This window comes from Sceloporus undulatus, chromosome 6 (genome assembly GCF_019175285.1).
Source record: "Sceloporus undulatus isolate JIND9_A2432 ecotype Alabama chromosome 6, SceUnd_v1.1, whole genome shotgun sequence".
NCBI lineage: Eukaryota > Metazoa > Chordata > Lepidosauria > Squamata > Phrynosomatidae > Sceloporus > Sceloporus undulatus.
Genome location: NC_056527.1, coordinates 34526860 through 34552170, shown reverse-complemented (window position 1 = coordinate 34552170; position 25311 = coordinate 34526860).

Here is a 25311-nt window from a genome sequence, read left to right as displayed (position 1 = left end):
ATATGGTACATTGCTCAACAAAAAGGGTGGTGGTGGAATCCTCTCTAAAAGTAAACAGTAAAATCTCTCCCAATCTTGGAGACATTACAGTTCTTTTCCTATGGGACTGTATGGCCCTGGAGCACACACACAGGATTAATAAACCAAGAGGAATGGGGGATGGAGAGCAGAAAACTTGTAAACCAGTGGAACTAAGCCTTACAATATAAAGCTTATGTGCATCACAACACCCCCCCCCCAAAAAAAAAACAGACCTCAAAGGAGCAGACAAAAAAGTTTTAAAATCAGGAATGCATCAGTCCAATATTGATCCTATTTTAGAAAATCAGAGTTGCAAAAGGAATCTAGAATTCATTGAAGGGGATGAAAATGTTGTCCCTTTGTGAAAGACGTGAAAAGAGAGCTGGCAGTTCTGAAGATTCAAAGGGGATCTTCTCAAGGAAGGCCTTCTTTAGGTTTCCACCTTTGCCTGCTTTGTACAAGTTGTATATATTCCTTACCCCAGTAAGTAATTCATGGTCACAAAAGCATAGTCTGTTCTGTTCGAAAATGGCTGCAAGTGCTTTGCTTTTATTCTTGCTCTAACTGGAAAGGGTAGTTCTGCTCCTCCTCTCCTTTCCAGAATGCTGGTTGCCTCCTGCTGAGTTAATTAAGTATGAAATACTTTGGGTTTTGAACCCAAAGTTCTCAAGAATCCAAGCAACTGAAGCACTTGTGAAGGGATGGAAAAATTGGACATTTTAAAAGCAGGTGCAGTTTTAATGTATTTTCAAGAGCTGATTAGTGATGATGGACCTCCAACCAGCTGGTGTTTTGTTGTAACAATGGAGGGTTGGGTGGTAGGGATTGATTTGGTTGGTATAGCTGAATTGTAGAAAGTTGACCAACACCAGTAAGGAGATAGATAGATAGATAGATAGATAGATAGATAGATAGAGATATTTATAGATTTGTACAATTGTTAACACAATATAAAACTATAGTCTACATTTAAATAAATCTGTCACTAAATGTATGAATCACACACTACTCAAGGAATAGATTGGCTTGAAATCCTTGGAAGCAGAAAAACCATGTGGACTTCAGCCCAATTTATTTCTTCAGTAGTGTGTGATTCATACGTTAAGTGACAGATTCATTAATATATAGACTATGATTGTATTGTTTTAGATTGTGTAACAATTTTACAAACACACATACACATTTTTGTATCCTAACTTTTTTTGGTCAAACTCTCTTGGTATAAATTAGATTAAACTTCCACTTTTTTCCCTTTGAATTCTAGAAAGAGCAATGTAAAAAAAAAAAAAAAAAAAAGACAGGAAGGCAGAGAACGTAGCATGATCTCCTTGGTTGATTCAGGATGGCAGCAGGGTATGGAACAGCAAAGCATAGAATCATAGAACTGTACAGTTGGAAGGGAGCCCAAGAATTTTCTTGTACAACCCACAGCTGATCCAGGAACCGATAGCCAAAATATTGTCGAGTTGAACCTTGAACAAAAAAACCTTGTGAGATAATTTAAAACAGGGTAGAATGGGACATCACATCTTTCAATGGTACCAAGTAAAGAACAAAACCACATGGTTTGCCCGAAACGGAACCACAGAGAATTGTAAGGAAAGCATTTTGAATGATTTCTGTAACTGTTGTACATGTTCATGGCCAAGGTTTGGCTACTATTTCCTGCTGTTAAGATTCTTTTAAAATATTGATACTCTGGATTAACTAAAGACCAATGTATGTGTGAAGGCCGTATGCATTTGCCTGAAATTTGTCTTGCTATATAGAACTCTGACAAAAGAAAATCAGTCCGATTTGTTCTCTGTTATTTGCATCTTTCATTCAGAAAGATAAGAAGATTTATAACTGCTGCTGTGATTGAGAATATTCATCTCATAGTTTCAGCTGGCATCTTTACAAATGGCATGCCCTTGTTACCAAGGGCAAACATTGTGAGTGCATCCTTAGATGTCAATATTCTTGGACAGAATAGAATTTGGACCATAAAACTAAGACTCGGTGCAAACTTCAGTTCTTCAGCATGCCCATTTTCATGTCCATCTGCTAGAATGGCATTTTGCCTAGTTATGAAGCCATGGGCCAGTTGCAATGGACATATTAAGTGCAGGTAGCATTCAAAGGAGACCTCTCAGATAGTAGACGGAAACATATACTGGATGAATTGTGCACTAATTTGAATCATCAGTTTTACGAAATCTAATCATGACAAACTGACTTCTGAAGTTGAAGCAGGAAGGAATGGTCTTTCTGTTTTGTGCTATTAATAAGACCATCATTTCTCTTTTTTATGTATGTGTCTGTGACAAAACTGGAATCATATCCCATGCTCTTTAAATATGTATCCATTTGTAATGAAATACTATAGTGGCCTCACACCCAATGAAAGTATTTTAAACAAAGAATAAAATGTACATTACTAAACAGTGGTCCCTGTGATTCCCTGTACTTCTGGGAATACAGTCACAGAGAATGGAGTAAACAATGGGCTAGATTGAGACTTAATTATACTTGGAACAGAACTATTGAAATCAAAGATCATGGAGCCAGCATGGTGCAGTGGTATGAGCATTGGACTAAAACTCATGAGACTGAGGTTTGAATTGCTGCTTAGCCATGGAAACCATTGGGTGATCCTGGGTGAATCACACACTCTCAGATTCAGAGGAAGCAAGAGGCAACCCCCCTCCAAACAAATCTTGCCAAGACAACCCCGTGGTATGGTCACCATAACTCAGAAACAATTTGAAGACACACAGCAACAAAAGAAATCATGGCTGGCCTAAATCCTATTGATTTCAACAGTCCGCTTTTAAAAAGGCTATTTTTGAACCCATAGGAACAAACAATGTTTACAAGTAAATAATGGTTTGAAAATATGGTTGCAGACATACATGAATAAATGTGACCCACAACAAAAGGTTGCTGTGCATTCTCTCCACTAAGAAGAATGTTCCAGTACAAGCTGGCCATTCACTCCAACTGACCATTCCAATCTTTCCCCCTCTCATTCAGTGCTTCCTTTCGCCCAGTGCTCATTGTATTTTTTGTGGTTGCTGACCATCTCAGTCTTTATGGGACTGATTTTTGAGAGAGGGAAAGGGGAGAAGGGACTTAGCTAAAATAAATAAATAAATCTGAAAACCTTGTATTTTCTTGCATATGCCAATAATCCCCCACCCCCATAGCCAGATTTAGGCTACATTCTTTTTGGCACTGACAAACTGATTTTGTTAAGAAGATTAATGGATGAAAACAGGTCCACTTGCGTTTTTTCAAAATGCATGTTTTATGCTCAGTTGCATTAATATGTCCACTTACCAAAAATGAAAACATGCAGAAAGATAGACAATGACTGCATGCGCACTGCAGAAATAATCCAGTTTGATACTACTTTAACTGCCATGTTTCAATAATATAGAATTCTGAGAAGCATTGTTTTGTGAGACATCTAGCCTTCTCTGTCAGAGAGCTCTGGTGCAACAATTCCTAGAATTCCATAGCATTGAGCCATGGCAGTTAAAAGTGGTGCTAAACTGGATTCTTTCTGCAGTGTGGATGCAGTCAATATGGTTGTGTTTATTCTGTGGAGGTATATCTCAGGAAGCTCTAAAACAGGTATGGACAAAACATGGCCCTGAAGAGCTTGTTGGACTATGGTTCCGATTAGCCACAGCCAGTAAAAGCAACTCCTATTGCCGATTCCTGGTCATCATAGATAATTTGTGCTACATTTCTTCCTTGGGAACTTGATTTTTCTCTACATGTCCCAAGGCAGATCTGGCTAGAATTACTAAGCAAGTTCTTGGCAGATTTAAGCAGTTGAGACAGGACTGGGGTTGGATCCAAAGCAAGTTTGGCCAAATTAAGAGGGCCTCAGGAGAGTTGCAAAGAGCCAAGTGGAAGTGGGAATGTGTCTGATTTGATCTTCAGGCATGATATTTTGCATTATCTCCTGTTACTCATACCATTATTATTTCTCATACCATTATTATTTTGTGTCTCTGTTTCATCTCTCTCTCTCTCTCTCTCTCTCTCTCTTTCTCTCTCTCTCTGTGTGTGTGTGTGTGTGTGTGTGTGTGTGTCAAAACCAACCATAACGATAGGCATTTCTCCTAAAGACACACACACACATGCATACATAAGAAAATGAGCAGAGAAACTGCACTATACCCACAAAGCTGTTTGAATGAAGGCAAATGTTTAAACTTTTCATTTTGACATTCAACTAAAAGGCCATTCCTGAGTGCCAGGTTTGGTGAGACATAAGAGATTTGACAAGTGAATAATCAGAGGCTTCATTTTAAGAGAAAGCTACCAACGTATGATTCTGTCAGTGTCTGAGAACTGATTATGTCAGAAGTGAATACATTTTTAAAAAGGGAAATTCTATCTCCCTGGCACAGCACCAGAATATTAACTCTTTCTGGCCCAATTTTTAAAAAATGTCATCTAATACAGTCAGCCCTCCGTATCCACCATGGAGTCAACCATCTATGACTTAATGACTCGGATTAAAAAAAAATTCCCCAAAACCACAAGGTTGGGAGTTTGATCTCCAGGTTGACTCAGCCCTCTATCCTTTCACAGGTCAATAAAATAAGGACCCAGCCTGTTGGAAGCAATTGGCTTACAGATGTAGACTGCTTAGAGAGTTCTATCACTTTGAAGTGGTATAGAAATGTAAATACTACATGCTAAAGCTAAAAACAAACCTTGATTTGAAGATTTTATATAAAGGACATCATTTCACTACATCATTATATATAATGGGGTGTGAGCATCCACAGATTTTGGGATCCATGAGGAATCCTGGAACCCAATCTTGGTGGATACCAGTGTAAATATTTTCCAATATCAGCCCTTGATATTCATGGATTTGATACTCATGGTTTTGATTATTCCCGAGGTCAAGGCCATGTGCACACGGACTTCTTCTCCTTTTCCCTTCCAGGCTTTTCCCCTTGGGGGGAAAAAGCCCAGGAGTGAGAAGCTGAGAAGCGTGCACGCATCAACTCCTCCAATTTCCCAGTCAGATAGCTGCCTTCCCCAGGCACTGATCCACCAATGAAAGGGGTGGGGATGGATCCATCCCTCCAAGCCTCTTTCCTGGGCAGAAAAGTGTCCCTCCCTTCCCCTTTACTGGGCAAATCAGTGCCTGGGGAAGACAGGCACCCATCTGCCTGGGAAAGATGCTTGGAGGGATGGATCCACCCCCTCCTTTTTCCTGGGCAGATTGATGCCTGGGGAAGGCAGGCACCCGTCCATCTGGGAAAAGGGTGCGGAGCCAGTTAAAGGGACTGGATAGAAGTGGTGGGGGAAGAGGAATGTGCATGCCTGGTCCCCTTGCCCCATCTATCCATCTCTTTAACTGGCTTCTGTGTGGTGGTGGGGAGTTATTCACAGTTTTTCCACATTTGCAAGGGTCTTGCACCCCTAACTTGCACCCCTGTGAGTGTGGAGGGCCAATTGTATACAGAAATCTGAGTACAGAGAAGCCTTGATTAAGAAAATACTCAATATTTGATTACGTATTTTGTGAATAGATTCTCCCCAGGTTTTCTGCCTTCTGTCAAATATGAGTCGGTATTCAGTATTCAGTATGTAGTCTTACTGGAAACCTACTTAAATGCCAGCCCACATTAGCAGCTAGCCACTAGATCAAGCAAAAGAGATCTATTCAGCTTCCAGTCAGGGTGCAAGGAGGACATTGCTTCCACTCCCTTTCACTAGTGAACAATCCTGTGACTTTGGGCCATATTTAGTTATGCAGGTGTGACTACGTAGCTGATTTAGGATTCTGGTGATTGTTACTATTTAACTTTGATAACATACTTTGATGATTTACTCCTCAGTTGACCCACTCCATTCAGAGTCAGGGGCTTTCCCAGCAGATAATGATCACCAAGTAGCAGACATAAATCCTCTTTTGCATTAGCCTCCCAGCCTGAGGCCGGCCATCAGCACAGAACAATGCACATGCAAATCACGTCTGCATTCCCAGGCTCACATAGTATATATATATATACCCACTTTTTCCAGGCAAAGCATTCTCTGAAGATGCCAGCCACAGATGCTGGCGAAACGTCAGAAAGAAACTTTCTGGAACATGGCTACATAGCCTGAAAAACCCACAAAAAAAACTATGGATGCCAGCCATGAAAGCCTTTGACTTTACAAACCTTGGTTTTGCCATTTTATATAAGGGACACCATTTTACTATGTCACTGTATTTAATGAGACTTGAACATCCACAGATGTTGGTATTTATGGGTTTCCTGGAACCAAACCCCAGCAGATACCTAGGGCCCACTGTAAAGTTGACATAAACTTAGCCTTCAGAAGGCTGATAAAAATCCCTGCCCTGAATTGCATCTATGTAAGTCTAACAAATTTTTCAGGAAACCCGAACAAAGGGAGAACAACGAGAAAGAAATGTTGAGGAGAGATTTATGATATGGAAGACAAAAGAAATTACTTTAGGTCAAATTGTGTTCTCACTTACTCAGGTGTAAATCTGCATTATCTTTATTGGCTTCACAATTATTGATCTGAGCAAGGCTGGGATTTATAGCAAAGAACATAGGATCCAAACTTGCTTCACAGTGTGTAACAAACTGCTCTCAAAATATGGCTGGTCAGCTTGAACAGAATTCTACAGTTCCAAATTAATTGTCTCTCCCTTTCCCATGCTGTGCAATTTTCCTGAAGCCCATTGTAATATTTTTACTCTTCCCACCGAGCCTTTCTACAGCAAGCTTCAAAAATGGTGATGAACTAGCAGAACAGTGACCTTTTCTAATGAGAAATATTACAAGACTGCTTGTCTGACAGTATTTTAACTATTTCTGTGGCTGGAAACTTAACTAGTGAGAACGAAGGGGATTTTTAATGTTTCATTCCAAAGGTAAATGGCAGAAGTCTTCAGGCTATTCTGATTTCGTTTACACATTCTGCCGAATAAAATCAGACCAGCGAATATTTACATACAGCATCTTTTGGGAACCACATGTAAGAGATACAAAGTGAAAACTATAAATGCAGAATGACAGTAGACAAAGACCTTTGGAAGCCAAAGGTGAACTGGAGCAAATGTTAATAGGATGGTGACTTTTTTTGATTTGTTGTTGTTGTGTGCCTTCAAGTTGTTTCTGACTTAGGGTGACTCTAAGGCAACCTTATCACTGGATTTTCTTGGAAAGATTTGTTCAGAGGAGGTTTGCCATTGCCTTCCTCTAAGGCTGAGACAGGGACGTAGCCAGGATTTTGGGAAGGGGGGGGGTCCAGACTAAGTGCCACCATTATAATGGGGCTTGGGTGCGGTGGCGCAGCAGCACACACCATTCATTTTATCTAATGGAAGGGGGGGCGGACCCCAAGACCCCCCTCCCTTGGCTACATCCCTGGCTGAGAGCATGTGACTTGCCCAAAGTCACCCAGTGGGTTTCATGGCTGAGCTGGGAATCAAAACCTCATCTCCAGAGTCATAGTTCAACACTCAAACCTCTATGCCATGCTGGTCCCTGTATATCCTCAGATCAACCCCCCAACTATGAGGAACTGTGAGTTGTAGTCTAGAAAAGGAATCTCTTCTAGGCCTGATTGTGACATTGGCTGGCAGTTGTTGGGTTCACTCAGCCCCAGGCCTGAAAAACAGCAGGAGCTGAAGCAATAGAAAAGGACTACTCCCTGGATTTGTTCCTCCTTATCTTGTTCCTCAAGAATGTGTGAAGGCTAAAATGGTGCAGGGGCAGGGCCTGCTGGTGAGTCCTTCAGACATCCTTGTATGCACAGTGGGGGCTAGTGGCTTCCTTATCAGTGGGACAGTGAGTGGATCCACTCTGGATTTTAGTCCAAACTTTAATGCAGATAACCAAGGCGCGTTACAGACTGCCCCTTTGGGGCGGCCTGTACCCGCCCCTTTCCCCGCCGGATCGGGGCCTCAGCGGCCAGAGCGGCAGTCGCTGAAGCCCCGATCCGCCGCTTTCCGGGCTGCGGGGAAGCGGCAAAAGGCCCCTTCCCCGCAGTTTGGAAAGGGGTGTCCTTGGGGCTTCAAGCCCCAAGGACACCCCGCGGCAGCGGGGAGAAGGAGAAAGGGGTCGTTTGGCCCCTTTCTCCTTTGGTCCACTGGGCGCAGCCGTCTAAAGGCTGCACCCAGCGGACCAAACCAGGAAGGAGCTCCAAAACGGAGCTCCTTCCGGGGTTGCGGAAAGGGCGCCCTAGGCGCCCTGCCGCGCCCCCAATATGTCACAACCGCGCCACCTCGTTTGGAGGCGGTGTGGTCGTCACGTATCAATGGCAGCGGCCATGTGGAACGGCCACCACCATTTTGTGCGCTCAGAGCGTGCGCTAGGGTTAGGGCGGTGTGGAAGCACCACCCCCTCTTAACCCTAGTATGCGCGTACTTTTTAGCCTGTCTGTAACGGGCCCAAGATGTGGAACCCTAACACCAAATTGGTTCAGCACCTCAAATGGTTTCTTAAAAAGTCAGAGTAAAACCTGAAGGAGATCAACCACCCCAATGACATGGAAACCATTAACCTGCTACAGTCCATTTGTCGACTCATCCTTATATTTCAATGTGCTTAGCATGAAGTTCTGAACTACACTGAGAAACCATCTCCATACCCTGGAAACAGTTTCTAAGTGTATATTCAACTGAATGAACTTATGACCTTTTATGTCAGTCATGGGAAACGCATGTTTTTCTGGATGTTGATGAACTAATTCTCCCACCATAGCTCAGTGCTAACCAGACTGTCTAGGGCTAATGGGAACTGCAGTATCAGGTCTAGGGTTGCCAAATCTGGCTAATTCCTGGCCTTAAGATTTCAAAGTCAAAACCAAAAAGCTTTTGAACACTGCAGAAATAAAGCAGTGTGATGCCATTTTAACTGTCATGGCTCCATTCTGTGGGATCCTGGGATTTGTAGTTTTGGTGAAGTCTGGTCCGTCTGGTCTGTCAGAGTGGTTTGGTTTGTCAGCTAACTATGAATTCCAGGATTGTGTATGATAGAGTCATGAGACTTAGGTGACATAACTGGGATGGGGCCTCATGCTGTCATTAAGCATATTCATTCATTTAATTCATATAAAATGCAAACAAACAATAAAGTTTAAGAAGTGACAGAAAGGAGGGAGGGAAAGAGATTTCTGGAGAGTCTGTAGCTGCTTCTCAAAGGCAAATTGCAGCAGTTGTAGTTCTTGTCAAGACAATGCTGTAACCATTTGGTAGGTGATTAATGGATGAGGTCTTATCTGAAAAAGAATAAAGGACCACCAAGTATTTCAAGATGCATTGTTTCTATGTATCCATGTGTGGGTGTATGTTTTTTCTTTTTTAGTTTATAAGTCATTTTCTCTGACAGTGCAGTTCCACCCACAGTCCACTAATTTAAAACACACACATGGCTGGAATCCTGTATTGGGAGATGTCCATGTGACACACACCTATGAATCCATAGCTATGTCTCCAGATACTACCTCCCCAAGAACCCAACCTTTTAAATGATGCAGCCCCCACCAAAATAAACATTTCTGTGTCACTGGAGCATGGCGAGCTCACTGGAGATGTCTCCAGCTATTTTCCTATAGGTGGACATACTGTAAGAAGCATCCACTGGGATCTCCAGAGGGTCTTGGGATGTTCCTCTAGATGTCATCCTTAGAGCCTGTTTAACTACAGGAAAACAGCTGGACACATTTCTGCCTATCCCCCTGTCCTCCAATGAACCAGCTGTGTTGGGGGTTGTCACTAAAAAGGTGGGTTTTGGAGAGGAGATTTATTGTATATTTGTAAAGAATCCCAACCTCAAAAATAGTCATCTGTGACAGTGTAAATCCAATGGACTCCATTGTAATTGAGCAACAGGATTCCGGCCATCTTCCTGCTGTCCTAGAAGTTTGAATAAATTATTTTAGTTGATGATCTCTGTCTATGCTGCTTGAACATTGAAAAGTTTTTTATTTTCAAAACAGGAGAGATTGCTATTCTTAGGTACTCTTATTTCAGAAACTTCTGAAATTTCAGATATAATTTCTACGAAGACTTCACCAATGATAATAATGTTGATGAAGTACATCTAATACTGCCCACAAATACCTTTTGACTATGGACACTCCCCTCCATAACAATACTTAGGAAAAAAATAAGTTTTATGCATTTTTGTACTTAGGTTCAGTTTCTTTTTAAAAGGAGGTCATATGAGTCTTCTAGCATTTTGTAATGTTTTGTTTATTTTATTTACAAATATGCAGATTGAGTATAGATGGAGGTTCACTGTAGGAAAGGAAGACAAAAGGGTTGTGACATACTACAAAGATGAATAGCAACTGGTTCATTCATCATTTATGTACTGTATGAGTATGTACAGGCTTTTACTTGTACCTAGAGTCCACCACCTATACACTAGTATTTCATAGTGAAAATTATAATGAATACTAGGGTATTGTGAAGAAGCAAAAGATATACAAACACCTCACCTCAAAGAATGGCTGGATATTAATCCATCATATTAAAAACTGGTATGAACATCATCCAATTGAACTATGTGCAGCACCCACCTCAGCAGAAACTCACACAAAAATAACAGCAGCAACATATGTAATTGCAAAATTATATTAAAAGTATATCATAGAATCATAGATGTGGAAGTGACCGCAAGGGCCATCCAGTCCAAACCCCTGCCATGCAGGAAATTTAAATCAAAGCATCCCCGACAGATGGCCATCCAGCCTCTGCTTATGTTATCATATTGAAGTGACATGAAGCGTGATACCTTAGAAACATGATATCTGTTTACATGGATAACTTGCTCCCATTTAAGAAATATATACTGTACATTGTTACAAACATGAAATGTTACCTATATTATTATTATAGAAATAAATTTTGTATTTAGTTTTTGTACTGTCAAGTTCAAAAAAAATTATTACAAGCTCACAAATATAAGAATCTTAGATAGCACATAATTCTGTATATTTTTCTGTTTTGTTGTTTTGTCAGTTCATGTGATTCTCAACATTCTCCACAATTAACTTTTGCTTTTTAATCTCACATAAGATGAAGCTCCGTATCTCTTGGGAAATGCAAAGACCAGTAGAAAGGTGAAATGCCACATCTCTTGACCAACTGAAAGCTGAAGCACAGTGTCTCCCATTTCACCAGTCAAATACACATTCTTACTAGGAAATTGCCTTGCAACAACCACAAAGATCCACATAATAGCCAAAAGACAGCCAAATCAGGATAATCATCTGTTTTGTTCCTTCATTAGATTTTTTTAACTAAAAAAATTATGCATACAATTTATGGCATATACAGATTAATAAACTTTGCAATTATTGTGACTTACTACTTAATTCTTAACTTCCAATCTTTTCTTCTGTCAGCCTCCATTTTCAGGTTCATATGGAATCCTAACATTAATTTGCTTATATATTCTCACAACTGTTCTTTATAGTTCAGCAGAGTGGCAGGCTCATCCAGGCATGATGCTCCCTCACTTCCCAAACTGGAGGGGATCTGAACACAGCTGATTTATATTTCATCTTATTGCTAAACTTTGAGTACTCATGGATTTCAACTTGATGATCATTACAGTTAGGGCAAGACAACCTCCCCGCCACACACTCCTTGGTTCTTTTTACAGTATACACAGTATATAGTGTTATGATTCCACTTCAACTGCCATGGTTCCATCCTTATGGAATTCTGGGGTTTTAGGAAGGGCATTTGTCATAGATTTCTCAGCCAGAGAACTCTAGTTCCCAAACAACTATCAACTCCCCTATAAAACAATATAATTGTGTAATGTGAAAGGCAAGGGAGGCATTTTCAGCAGTGGGGAATAATGTGATTTAACATGGATTAACAAAATATTATTTTTGGATCCATGAACTAACTCTACAGAGGTATAGGTCCAAGCAATATTACTGCTTGCTTGGAATTTCTTTTTAGAGTGAAAACGTATTCTGCTCTGGTAAAGCTGCTGAGGAATTGGATATCTTTAAGCAATCAGTCTACAGTACCAATCTAAGTTGACATGAGATAGATTAGAAGACTGGGAAAAAAGTGTTGACCTTTTGCTAGGTAAAGCACCAGTACAGTATTGTCTGTTGTACTCTTGTTTTGTGATACATTTAAAAAAAAAAATGCTTTCGGAAATGCCAGAAGGTCCATCATTGTTGCCTAGATATTTTTTGGGGAGGTCAATAAAACTGTTAAGAAAAGGCTCTGTAAAATTAACTTGCCTCTCAATGCATTGAGTTGAATCTCAGAAGAGTACTTTCTGTTGCTCTCACTGCCCTCTTTTTTGTAATTTCTTCTTATCACCATTTTTCATTTGACCCAACTCCCTGTTAGTACTTCCTGCAGATTCTTGTAAAATGAAACTTGGCCCCTTTCCACAGCTACCTGTTTCCCTAGAAGCTGGTAATCATTTTCTCCTTGTTGCTGTTTCTGCACTCTGGATTAGCAATTCCTTGTTTTGATCAGACAGTGGAGGAGTAGGTGGTGGTACCCTCTTTTGATAATTGTAGAGATTATTAATATTCAGAAAATAATTCAGAATAATTTTTCTTTTATGTTATTTTCCACTTGAGCTCTTCATCCACCTATTATTAATGTTGCTATGGATGTGACATAATCAAGTCAGCAGGGAGACTGATTTGATGTAAGCCCTTGATCCCTAGAGAATATCTGGAGATATTGGAGCTCCAATTGATCATACATAAAAGAGAAACTAGACTGTACCTTTACTTATCCAGATCAGATAAAGTAAGAAAAGAGTCCAGATAGTCAGTTTAGTTTGTTTGTCTACTAGAACTCCCCTCATCATGCTTGCCAAGCTGATGGGTTTTCAACCACTGTGCACTAACCATCCCTGTTCTATTCCTTGATCTTCTGTTATATGCATCTTCTAGCAGGGGCAGGAATTACTTGGGACTTCTTTTATTATTAACCTCAGTGATGGGAAAGTAAAATAGCACTTCTTGAAAATATAGATGGATATAACCCAAAGGAAAATGAAAGAAGACAGACACTTGATATCAGGACAGAGATTCAGAAAGGAAGACAAACTATTAGTAATCATCCTGTTTTTACTTAGTGCTCTTACAGTGTTTCACGATGGCCCTATCCAATGTAGTAAGCTTTTGCTCAGATAGTAGAAGAGCATGTGGTGATCATCATGGCAAATTTTCCTGGATACCTTTGTGGTATATGGCTATTTCACAGCCTACAACAGGTATGATGGAATTATTTTGTACACAGAACAGTCAACACTACAGGCAGGTTCACTCATTAAAAGATTCACTCAAGTATGACAATTCAGAAGATAATTAAATGAACTCATATATTTTCCCATTAATAGGTTTCTATGCTCTCATGTCTCAGTCTAGCTGTGAGAGAGGTGGGGGGAGTGAGTGTAAATGGGGGAATTGTGTTTTAGTTGCTTCTCCATTCTTGGCGTTTTGGGAAGAAGGGAACTTGCTGTAAGCTGCTCCTTTGTCTAACCTTTTGGGACCCTCTATAAAACTCTTCCGTGCAGCCATTCCTTTGAAATGAGGAAGTGCACACACATTCTTGGGAGAAATGATGGCTTTTAAGGCACTCATTCATGGTTTTGGCAGTCTACCTTGACAGTAAAAGAGATGGGCTTTTTATGCTACTTGCTTGTCTATTGAACACAAATAAATCTTCCTTTATAATAGCAATGGCTTTGTTTCATTATGACCCCTCTTGGTTTTATTTTTCTGATGTGGTAGCCCACAATCAAGCCTCAGATCAATACAACTTGCTTTCTAATATGGTTCATATCAATTGAGCACATAACATTTCTGAAATGGCATATTATAATCCAATACTACGCTTTCTAAATGACGGATAAATGTCCACCCAGTCACATGGGATATATATCCTATGCAAATTGTGGTAAGGTTGGTAATATATAAATGTCATGAGGGCAAGGCCAGTGACATAGCAATGTGGCTGTATGAGCATTTCCCCTGCAATACACATTGCTGTGTCATCACTGGACAATGGAGCCCTGGTTGCGCAGTGGTTAAATGCCTGTACTGCAGCCATTCACTTGAAACCACAAGGTTGCGAGTTCAAGACCAGCAAAAGGGCCCAAGCTCGACTCAGGCTTGCATCCTTCCGAGGTCACTAAAATGAGTACCCAGACTGTTGGGGGCAAATTAGCTTACTTGCTAATTTGCTTACTTGCTGTTCACTGCTATGATCTTTGGAATAGCGGCATATAAATAAAACAAATTATTATTATTATTATGTATCCCATATGGCTGGATGAACATTTATAGGCCAGAAGCATCTAGGGGGACTTAGGCCTGGTACAGACCAGTAGGGAGCAGTGTGTCCATGCTGATTCTAGAGTTCCAGAGCACGCAACAACCGCACACTCCGGAACACTAGTCCATACGGACTCTGTCATCATGGTGGCCTCCTGTCCACACAGCGGCCGCCATGATGATGTCGCAGTTGCGCAGCATCCGGATGTCACTTCCAGGGCTGTGCCCTTTCACCTTTACGGCGCCACAAAAAGAAGCCTCTTAGAGCGGCTTCTTTTTGGCAGCACATCATGCCACGCGGTGCGGCTGCTGTGGCACTGACAAGGGGCAAAGACGGGTGGCATGGAGCCACCCGTCTGTAGCATGCCTTATTCTCCTACTGAATGTTGTTCCATCCTGACACTTCTTGTTGTTTGTTAATGTTAACTGCCTTTGAGTTGACCTTCATTCTTGGTGACTTTGTGAATGAGATATCTCCATGAGCCCCTATTCTCTACCATTCTGCTCAGATCCTCCACATTCAGACCTGTGACCTCCTCAATTGAGTCTAGCCATCTGGCATGTGGTCTTCCTCTCTTTCTACTATCTTCCAACTTTCCTAGCATTGTTGTCTTTTCTAATGAGTCATGTCTTCTCATGATGTGGACAAGTACAACAGTCTCTTTTTCATCATCTTGTTGCAGGGAGAGTTCAGGCTTAACGTGTTCTAGGACCCATTTGTTTGTCTTTTTGGCCATTCATAGTATCCTCAGCACTCTTGTCTAGCACCACATCTCAAATGAATTGATTTCCTTTCTGTCTACTTTCTTCACTACTAACAGTCACATCTATACATGGTGATGGGGACTACCATGGATTGGATAAATATGACTTTAGTGTTCAGTTGTAAATCTTTACACTTTTCTAAGTCTTCCAGAACTTCCCTTCCCATTCCTAATATTCTTCTGATTTCCTGATTGCAGTCTCCATTCTAATCAATGTTTAAAATAAAATATGGGAAATCTCAAAATTGTGGTCAAAATCCTGCATGAGATGCATATCTATGGTATTGTAGTTTATAGGGACTATGTTCAGTTCAAATAAATGCCTTGCCTTCCCAAAATACTGATATTTAAAGCTGGAATTTAAGGATAGAGATGTTTTTATGTAGCGATGAATCTATTCAGGATATGTTTGTGTTGGGAGGAGCACTTGTGAGATTGTAAATCCATATTTATGAATAACAAAAAGGTTCATGCATAGGGGGCAAAAAGCTGTATTCTCCAAACAGTTCTTAATATGCTCATTATTGTTTTGAACATTTCACTGGACACTGGAGATTATTGCACTGCTTTTCTCCCGATCTGGGCAGGGGCTAAGACTGAGCTGGGAGCATGTGTTATCGCACAGCTCTGTGCCCAGATCAGAGGCATCCTGTACCATTCAGGACTGTTCCCATTACTTTGCTGAGAACAGAAAAGTCCTGTTTTTAGCCAAGTACAGGAGGAGTCCCAATCTGGTACAGGATGCCTCTTTCTGGGCACAGAGCTATGTGATAAGACATGGTCTCAGCCTGTGCCCAGAGCAGGAAAAAGCAGCCAGTGTGATACTTTCCTTTGTTATACTGAAAAAGATTTGTGAGACCACAAGGGTACTATTATTATTTGCAAAAAATAAGCATTATGTGTAGGATTAAGTTAGTCTTTTTCCCCTCCTTTTCCTGCTTCTGCAATGCTTTCAGCTATTCTTCAGCCATCTTGAGTGGGATTTGCGTAGGCACATAATTTTCATGAATGCTAAAAATTGTTACACTGGTGTGTGTGAAGCACATAGAAGCAAATCCTATTCACATTAAAAAGATGACTGGTGGTTGAAAAACAGTCTTTGGCACATATCAGTAGTATGCCTTTTGTCATTAGAATGAATTAATTGAAAGACTGGGAGGTAGTAGGGACATACTTTACAATTTTAATCTCTGTCAGGTGAGATTCATGAGGAAGCATAGCTACTAAAGAGCAGGGAAGGGGTGAGGAATGCAACCAAAAGAATCTAGTACAACTGCTGCAACAGTATATCCCGGGATCCTGTTGATATATATTGGCATAATAGCTGCTTGATCCTGTATGTATTTTAACATTGTGCAAAGAGATCTCCTGTACTTCCTTGTGTGACTGCATGCATCAGAGGAAGTAAGGCCTAGTCTATGAAATCTTATGATGCAATTTCATTTGTACAGCTAGTTTCAAAGGTGCTACAAAATCATTTTGTCTACCGATATTCCAGATCTGCCTCCTGGGGAGACCACTTCACTCTGCCTGAATGCAGGACCATCCTTGACTGTTGGCTACCATGGTAATTATCTATTGCATCAAAAATTAATCAAGATCAATGGAGAGGGAGTTTAAGGACTGTTGTTAAAGCTGAAGATTGGGGGAATGTATGGTTCATGGTGAACAGAACTTGGTTGGTGGTAAATTATACAGAGAAAAACAATAAAAACAGTTCCCATGCTTTTAGCAAAGAAGAGAAAAGGAAGAAAATTCCCGTTCTGGCAGAAACATTGATGAAGCACACAGAATAAGAAATACATTTTCAGTAAATGATACATGACCAAAAAAAAAAAAGGTCACAGAAAGAAATCTGGATGCTACAAGAAGCCTTATTAGTGGTTTGTGCTTTGGAAACGCAGACATTTTGTCTGTGAGAAGGAGCGTCTTTTAAAGTTTCTCTGAAAATTGTGGAGCTGGCAAGTCATGAAATGATTGATAGACTGACCTTTTAATTACAGGGTATGTATTACTAGTTGGTTCTCCAATATAGGGACAGATTTTTTTCCCTTTTGCTGTTACTCATTTCCTGGCCAAGAAATGGCCAGAAAGAAGAACATAGTGCTGAGAATATTGTGCATTTTTTGCTCAGTATCTGCACAGCCTGTGTTTTTCAAGAAATTATTCTGTGCAGAAATACACAAGTTCTTTGTGTGATAATTCACCTTTTTACACAACCCTCCACATATTTCCTTTTGTACAATAAAAGCTTCTGTTTGTTAGTTTATTATTTGGTTTTTGAAATGATCTTATTTGAAATGGTGAAGAATTCTACTGTAGAAACCGAAGCTTATTTTGATACACACACACACCTAGGTATATTACTGTTACTCAGTTACTTAACTGAGAACAATTAAGTGGGATCTTTTTGTGTTAAACTTTCTGGAAGCTGCAATGCTGTCAGACTTCTGGTAGGCACTATTGAGAAGCCTGAGACAAAATGTATGTTAAAATTGTAGCAGGCCTTCCCACAGTAAAATAATTCTAAAAGATTTCTAATAAATACGACTTGCTAAATAATGGGAGGATATTTGCAATCACAGTATCTGTATTCTTTCAAGGCAAAACAACAGAAGGGACTATGACATAATTCATCACTTGAGTCCTACTTTGGCAGATGAAATTTATCTATGGCTAGGATAAACATTTTTGCTCTGTGAAGAATGCAAAATATAGAAGTCATAGAGAAACTGGGGTGAGTGGGGGAGCATGGAGTTACCCATTTGTGAGAAATACTATGTGCATTATTTTATAAATGATATAGACTATATATCATCCTCGTTGTGCCACAACAGCATGATAACCAAGGATAAATTATAGTCTCTTGAACACATTCCCTTGGAATTCATTATGTCTTTAGCAACTTCTTGACCTCAGTAAGAAAACAAGGGACCAGAGTTGCCAGATCAAAAATTGGAGAGTGGCTCATTCACCTTTAATGGTCGATTAGAAGAAGGAATTTCAGCAGGTCTCATGCATTAATGTAGCAAGTAGCATTATATGAAAGTCTACACCGCCATTAAAGGTACAGAAGCCCTCTCCAGTTTTCAATCTGGTAAGCTTATGAGGGTCTCTTTGCTTTCATGCTATAGTTGAACTATGATCCCACTTTAACTGCCATGGCAACATCCTATGGTATCTTGGGATTTGCAGTTTTTTGGGGGGCTATTTAGAATTCTCAGCTAGAGTGCTCTTGTGCCTCATCCAGCTTCAAATCCCAGAGCTCCACAGGATGTTGCAATGACAGTGCTATTTAGTGCTATCTGGTAGTGTGAAAGAGCCCCAGTTCTTCACAAAACATGAGCCAAAATACCCTTTAGGTATTAAAGCCATGTCAGAGGACTACTGGTGTCTCTGTCTGGTGAAAGATCATTTGTTTCTAGGAATCTGACTCATTCCCTTTGTATAATGGTGTGCTATAATCTGTATCTAAAAACTGGAAATGTTATGTATGTATGTACGTATGTATGTTTATAATTTCTCCTTCCCTTCCTTTGAAGAGAGGAAGGGTTTGGCCCTCAGTCATGACTTACCTTTCTCCCCATGAGTGAAATGGAGACCTGGCAGGCAAATGTAGGTTCTTGCATGGTGCCCCAGCAGTATCCCTTCCCATTACTGGAGCTGTTTTTTCTCACTCTTCCATTCTGTTTCTATTTCCCTAGCAATTTGTATTTTTTTGAAATGGAGTTGGCAAAATCCACTTAAAAGATAATATTCCAACACCACCTATTTATCCAATGAAACAGTTTTGTGATAGTTTGAAAAACAACTTCAAAGTTCTAGAAACAGGGAGCAAAACATCTTTTAAAGCAACTTTAGTTTTCAAAATAAAATAAAATAACACATATCAGTTGATTCTGAGAGTGTTTTATACTCTGGAAGAACTGTGTTCAAATCTCCACTTGGACATTTGACCGCTAGGTGAGACTGGGCAAGTCATATTTTCTTAGCTTCATTTAAATTCTTGGAATGATACTAGTTCCTAGAGAATAGAATCAGAATCATCTGCTGCCACTACATCTGCTGGGAATTCTGCAGACCTCCATATGTTGTTGGACTGCATATCCCAATATTCCCCCAACATTGGCTATGCTGACTAGGGGTCCTGAGAATTGCTGTCCTCCAACATCTGGAAGTCCTTACTCTAAGAAATAAGAGTATAACCAAAAGAAAATGAGAAATTTCTATGATTGTTTCCCAGTTCATTAAAACTTCTGACCAATGAGTTAACTTTTATAGTCCCACTCTCTCAGTATGCTACTTCCTTAAAGAAATTCTGTGTTTTAGCTAATAGCTCCTTGTACTCCACAGGCTTAATTAGCATCTGCTTCAGCTCCTGATGAGAAAAGGAAAGTGCTTGGATGTGATACTGTGGGAAGGAAACCTATGAACATTTTAATACGACTATGGAAAAGGAGCCCCAAATAATCTTTAGATTTCAATAGATGGAAAGACTCAGATATTATATAGGTTGGCAAAGTAATGTTTGTCTTTGAAAAACTTTCTCATAACAAACAAATTGATTCTAGGGTAATGTAGTGAGAATTTATCTGCTGTAATTTCATTTATCCATTGATAGCAGCAGATTTCGAAACAAGATTTGTTTGACTATGGACTACATGGTTCTCTGGTAGCATGCCACAGGTGGAACTGAAAAGAAACACACAGAGATACCATGTGGGATGATAGTACTGTTGTGGTCATCTGCTGTGCAAAATTTTGATGTACAAAACCTGAGGAGATGTGTGTGTGTTTGTGTGGTCTTTACTAACAGACTGAAGAGGCACCATATTGAGAAGTCCTTCGAAAAATCTGTCCATAATTATGCCTATGAAGAGCCCTTGAATGTGGAGACTATAGTCAGAAAGCCCAGTTCTAGTTTCTGAGACTTTCACTCTAAAAAGCATCATTCAGGAGGGATGTGAAGGATGTTTAGCTGAGATCATAGAGAGAGAGCTGCTAAGTAGATCATGTTGGGTTTAAATGACAAACTGATATAATAATGCAGTTTCCAGACACTACTGTGGCTTTGGAAACAAGCTTCCAGGTAGTATTGTCTTGTGAGCATATCACAGAAAAGTAATTTTGGGCTTTGGCTCCCACAACCCCTCAGGCAGCATGTCCAGTAGGGGATTCTGGGATCCTTAGTCTTAGAAAAGGTAACTTTCCAAACTTTGGAAAGTTATCAAAGATTATAGTCATAGAGCCCTCTGTGTTGTTTGAACATTGCAAGACAGGTCAGCTCCTTATTTGATAAGTGGACATGATAGGCCTAGTGGGCTTTTCCAGTTCTATGATTCTTTGATTCTAAGTGATTCCATTGTTTCTTGATGACATTACAGGTTCATGTTTTCTCCTTGTGTTATGACCTGCCCAAGGCATACATTTTTTTAGTTTTGTGAGTCATGGTGGGAATCTTTTGAAAATCAACAAAGGGGTGAACTCTCTGTACAAGATCCTTGAATAGGGGTTCATAATCATGAAACCAAAACTTTATGATATGAGGGAAATTAATTCATATAGGTACCTGCACCACACCTTCCCTGAAGTACCTGTTCAATTTAATATAGGTTTCTCTTTCAGTACCATAGGTTTTCTATTTCACTCTCCCAGAAATAAATTTCCTCCCCTTGAGAAACCTTCTGCTCTTTGGCTATGATTAGCACAGAGATACTTCATGTTATTGTTTGAGATACTGATAAAAGGGGCAGGATAAATTAAAACATGATACTCAAATTCTTCCTGATGTCATCAAGGTAATTGCTTATTCTCCTGCTCATAGAATGCAGTCTTCTCTTCTTTAATGAAGGAGTACATCTTCAATGTAGACTATTATTGAGTATTGAAACTTAAGGCCCATTCAAACTAGACAACTATACAGCTATATTCCATTTTAACTATCCAGGGCAACTTCCCATGGAATCCTGGGTTTGGCAGTTTTGGGAGGGCCATTTATATTTCTTAGCAAGAGACCTCTTGTGCCTCATCAAACTACAAACCCCGGGATTCCACAGCTACCCAGTTAATTCTCTTGTGTGACTGGTCCAAAATATCACACCAAGTACTTCCTGTGACAACTTCTTATAAGCAATAACAGCTTGTACATGAAGCTAAGACTATATCTTCCCTAATTCTCAAATGTCTCAATTCATACTCTCTATGGAGTTATTCTCCTCTGGATGATTCATGTTCAGATTGCTTTCCTTTCGCTGAGTCTTCTTATCCACAGAAGAAACCCCTAAAGTTTCAGAGACTTTTATTTCTAGGGATTGCCTATAAACTACTATTAAATCTTTCAAACAGCATCTGGTAATCTCCTAGATGTCAGTCCTACATTATTTAAAAGTCTCCACCACTCCCACATCATTATTACTCTGCAGAATTTCCACTTACAAAAATGTTTTGCTCAACTTCAGCATTACCTGGTGAAAATTCATTCTCTCTCTCTTTCTCTTTTCTCCTTTCATTTGTAAAAGTCTGTTTTCTATCAGCAATAGTTCAGGCCTTGTTGATGCATATTTTATTTTTATCTTTCAATATAGGTTTAGTGCTTGGTTTACAGTAAATTCAATAGGAGGTGTATTGATCATTCTCTCACTGAAACACCATGGATGTTTCATTTTAACAAGGCAAGGAGTGTTGACAAGCACATTTGTATGTGCCGTCTGTCACAAATTCATTGGATGCGAAAAGCTATCAATTTCCTGTGTGTTACTCTATCCTTTGAACTGTTTCATATGGTCTTTTCAAGTATACATTTAATAAACTTCATCACTTTCCATTTCCCCTTAGTAACTGACCACTCCTTGCCACACTTTGCTCAACTGATTTTTTTTTAAGAGGACTTAATACTGAAAATCCTTGAGTAATTCTGACAAAAGAAGCCATTAGATAACTTTTTAAAAGACAGGGAACTATTAATATATTTTATGAAGAAGAAAGGAGGGAAGACTAAATTTGTGATTTTTGAATGCTGACTATGGAATCTTTTTCTTTGACTTGCTTATTAGGCAGAAGAAGTGCATATATTTAAACATTAATATTTCAGAACAGTATAGAAGTTTGATATTTAGGGCTTTGATTTAGGAATGTGGGAAGTCAAGTATATAATTGGCTGGGTTTTATTGTAGGGGGAGATTACAGGTTGTGTTGGTTTGTGTGTGATGTTATATGTAATGTAATATGTAATTTAATTTGTAACGTGCATGTAATAATATAATAAAGATATCTTCGGGACAGGAGAGCAATGTTTAATATTTCTGTATTGAAACATGGATCCTTTTACTAGAGCAAGAGCCATTTGGAGGAAATTTTCTCTTTACAGACAAGTCTTGTCTGGGTTGCTATCCTTTCTGGTGTCAAGCACTTGGAACTGTTTCTCACTTTCTTTAAGCAATAATATATTGTAGATATTTTTGTGCATCTTTAGCCAGTAGCCACTAATAGGCAACATGAGCATGGTGGGCTAAAGACATTATAAATTATGTTTCGGTATATTAATAGTAGGCTTTACATGGGAATCCCTGGATGAATAAAGGATCCTCCTAAAGGAAAATAGATTTAGTAAGGTCTTTCCCCCATCCTAGACTTGAGCTTCAAATCTTTTATACAGTTCAGTGGAACATTTAATCATACACAATGCTGTGAAATGTCAGAGGTAGTAATGGATCTCTCAACCAGAGTTCTCTGACAGAGAAGGATAAATATCTCCAAAAACAAAACAAAACAACCCCCCCCCCCAAAAAACCCCCAACAACTATAGGTCCCAGAATTCCCTAGCATTGAGCCAGGGCAGTTAAAGGGGTCTCAAATGGGATTATTTATGCAGTGTGTTTAGGACCATAGTCTTTTTTTGGTCAGGTATATAAAAGTAGTTTCCATCACAGATACTTGTGCATAATCAGCAGAGGCTCACCTTCTTGAAGACAGCTAAGAAAAGAAAGGTGGTACATGATATCAGGAAATTGGAGCACTTCCCTGGAGAGGTTCATATTATACATGTTTCATAGTGCAGAAATAGGGAGAGAGGGGCAAGGACAGATGAGACCTCAGAGAACAAAGGAAGGCTATGTGATGCAGGAACAGAGTGGATGTAGACATCCTTACAAAACAAAACAAAAGTATATATTGCCATAAACAAGCTGTGCCTAAATTCCTAGAAAGTGAAATGCATTCCAATTATGAGTAAGTGTAGGCATGCAAATGTTGCCAACACACAGAGGAAACTCCCCCCCACACAAAAAAATCAGGCTTATACCTTTGCTAAGAAAACCAACATTTTCTTGTAACTCTAAAAAAAATAATAAAAAAATAGCTTCATCTTGAATCGGATTATGTGCCAAACTGGAGCCTTCTCAGGGATGATGATGTCACTAGGCGTTTCATTCTTTCCAATGAGCCACCCATGTCTCCTTCCTACCTGTCTGTGCATCTGCCAGCTACCTCTTCCAATTTTGCATTTTCCCTTAAACCTCCTTCCCTTACACTTGCTGCTTATCTTGCTATCTGCTCTTTCAGAATACGAAATGCCCTACCCTGCCTAGAACAATGTATGCTACTAAGGCCCCATGCAAAGCACCAGTTTCAGTGGGAAATTTATCTTTTGCTGTGCTCCTGGTACCTGGTTCACTCAGTGAGCCAGGTGCTAGGTGAAAGAAAGTGGTGACAAGGCTCCTCCTCTGTTTCCAGTGAAGCAGCAAGGAAAGTAGTTGGGTGGAGGGAGCTGAAAGATAGGTAGATGGAAGAAAACCAAGGATGGTTTATTATTATTATTATTATTTTGGAAAAATTAAATTCAACCCAGAAAGGACCTTTTGGGATAATAATCTTTGTTCTATATCCTAGGTGATCATTATATGTTGCATCTAACCAAATTACATCTCTTTACCATTTTTACTTTACAGTTTTAGGAATGTGCATTTAGACTGTTGGAACCAGAATTTCCTGCTCCTCCTTCAGAGGTCTGAAAATAATGCAGAAGGATTGGGAGAAAACCTGTTGAATGGGTTGTAGTGAGCTTGTATGTGAGAAAGAGGAAGACATAGTTGAAAATCAAATGGAAACATCCTCAATGTGCAGCACCCTTCTGTTCACAGAAGAGATACTGGTGTTAACCCAACATCTTTCAGTGTGGGTTGCTGGTTAGGAATATTTTTCTAGGACACCAACATTTGCTTAAAACTGTAGACAACACCAAGCTATGACAGTTTTATTCAGTTTCATGAACTATTCATGTTAAGTAGTCACACACACACCACCAAAGTTGCTTATTTTAGCTAGCTCTGTTTCTAAAACTGATGCTGACACTGTGGAAGTGAGCTCTCTGAATATATTTCCCAGGCAAATGCTTAAAAAGTGGATTCCAGACTACAAAGATTGGAGATTTACTTAAACTCTATCTTAAATGAGTATAACCTAATACTAATGCTGATGGACTGAAAGAAGATTTGCAATTCCTCTAGCTGTAATGACTGTGCTGATGAGGCTGCAAGAAAAAGCATGCATGCTAAATCAAAGCACCAATTTCTATTCAGGATGGCTTCAGTCTTTTACATATTTACATGCAGTGGCTAATTTGATATGAGTGTCCATATGCAGAACAGCTAAGTGATCACCTACATCATCACTTTCTCTTATAGTGAACTTAGATTCCAACAAAAATGGAGTATCAACACGTTCACTAAGAAACAAGGTGGAGGTTTCAGCATCAGAGAGTGGAAAAAATTGACTTTTTGGACTATACAATAGAGTCCCAATTAGCCAACATAAATGGGTTGACTGATCGTTGGATAACCGAAAATGTCAGATAATCCAATGACGGTGCGTGCATGTGCTCGTGCTGCCATTGGGGACAGAAGGGAGCTGAGCTGCGCCAAGAAGGGGCCTGGGCTGATGGCCTGCGCCCCTCCTCGGCATGGCTTGGCCCCTTCTCTCCAAAGGGAGTCCTCAGACTCCCTTTGGAAAGAAGGCTGGCCTCGCCGAGGAGAGGCCTGGGCGGATGGCCCGCCCCCCTCCTCGGCAGGGCTTGGACTCCTTCAGTCCCAAGGGAGTCCTGGCTTCCCTCGGCCCGAACGGAGCTCTGCGGAGCTCCCTTCAAGACGAGGGAAAGCAAGCCACTTGGGGCCTTTTCTGTTTGGGGATGTGTCTGTGAGCGCGGAAAGGCCACAGCCACGCC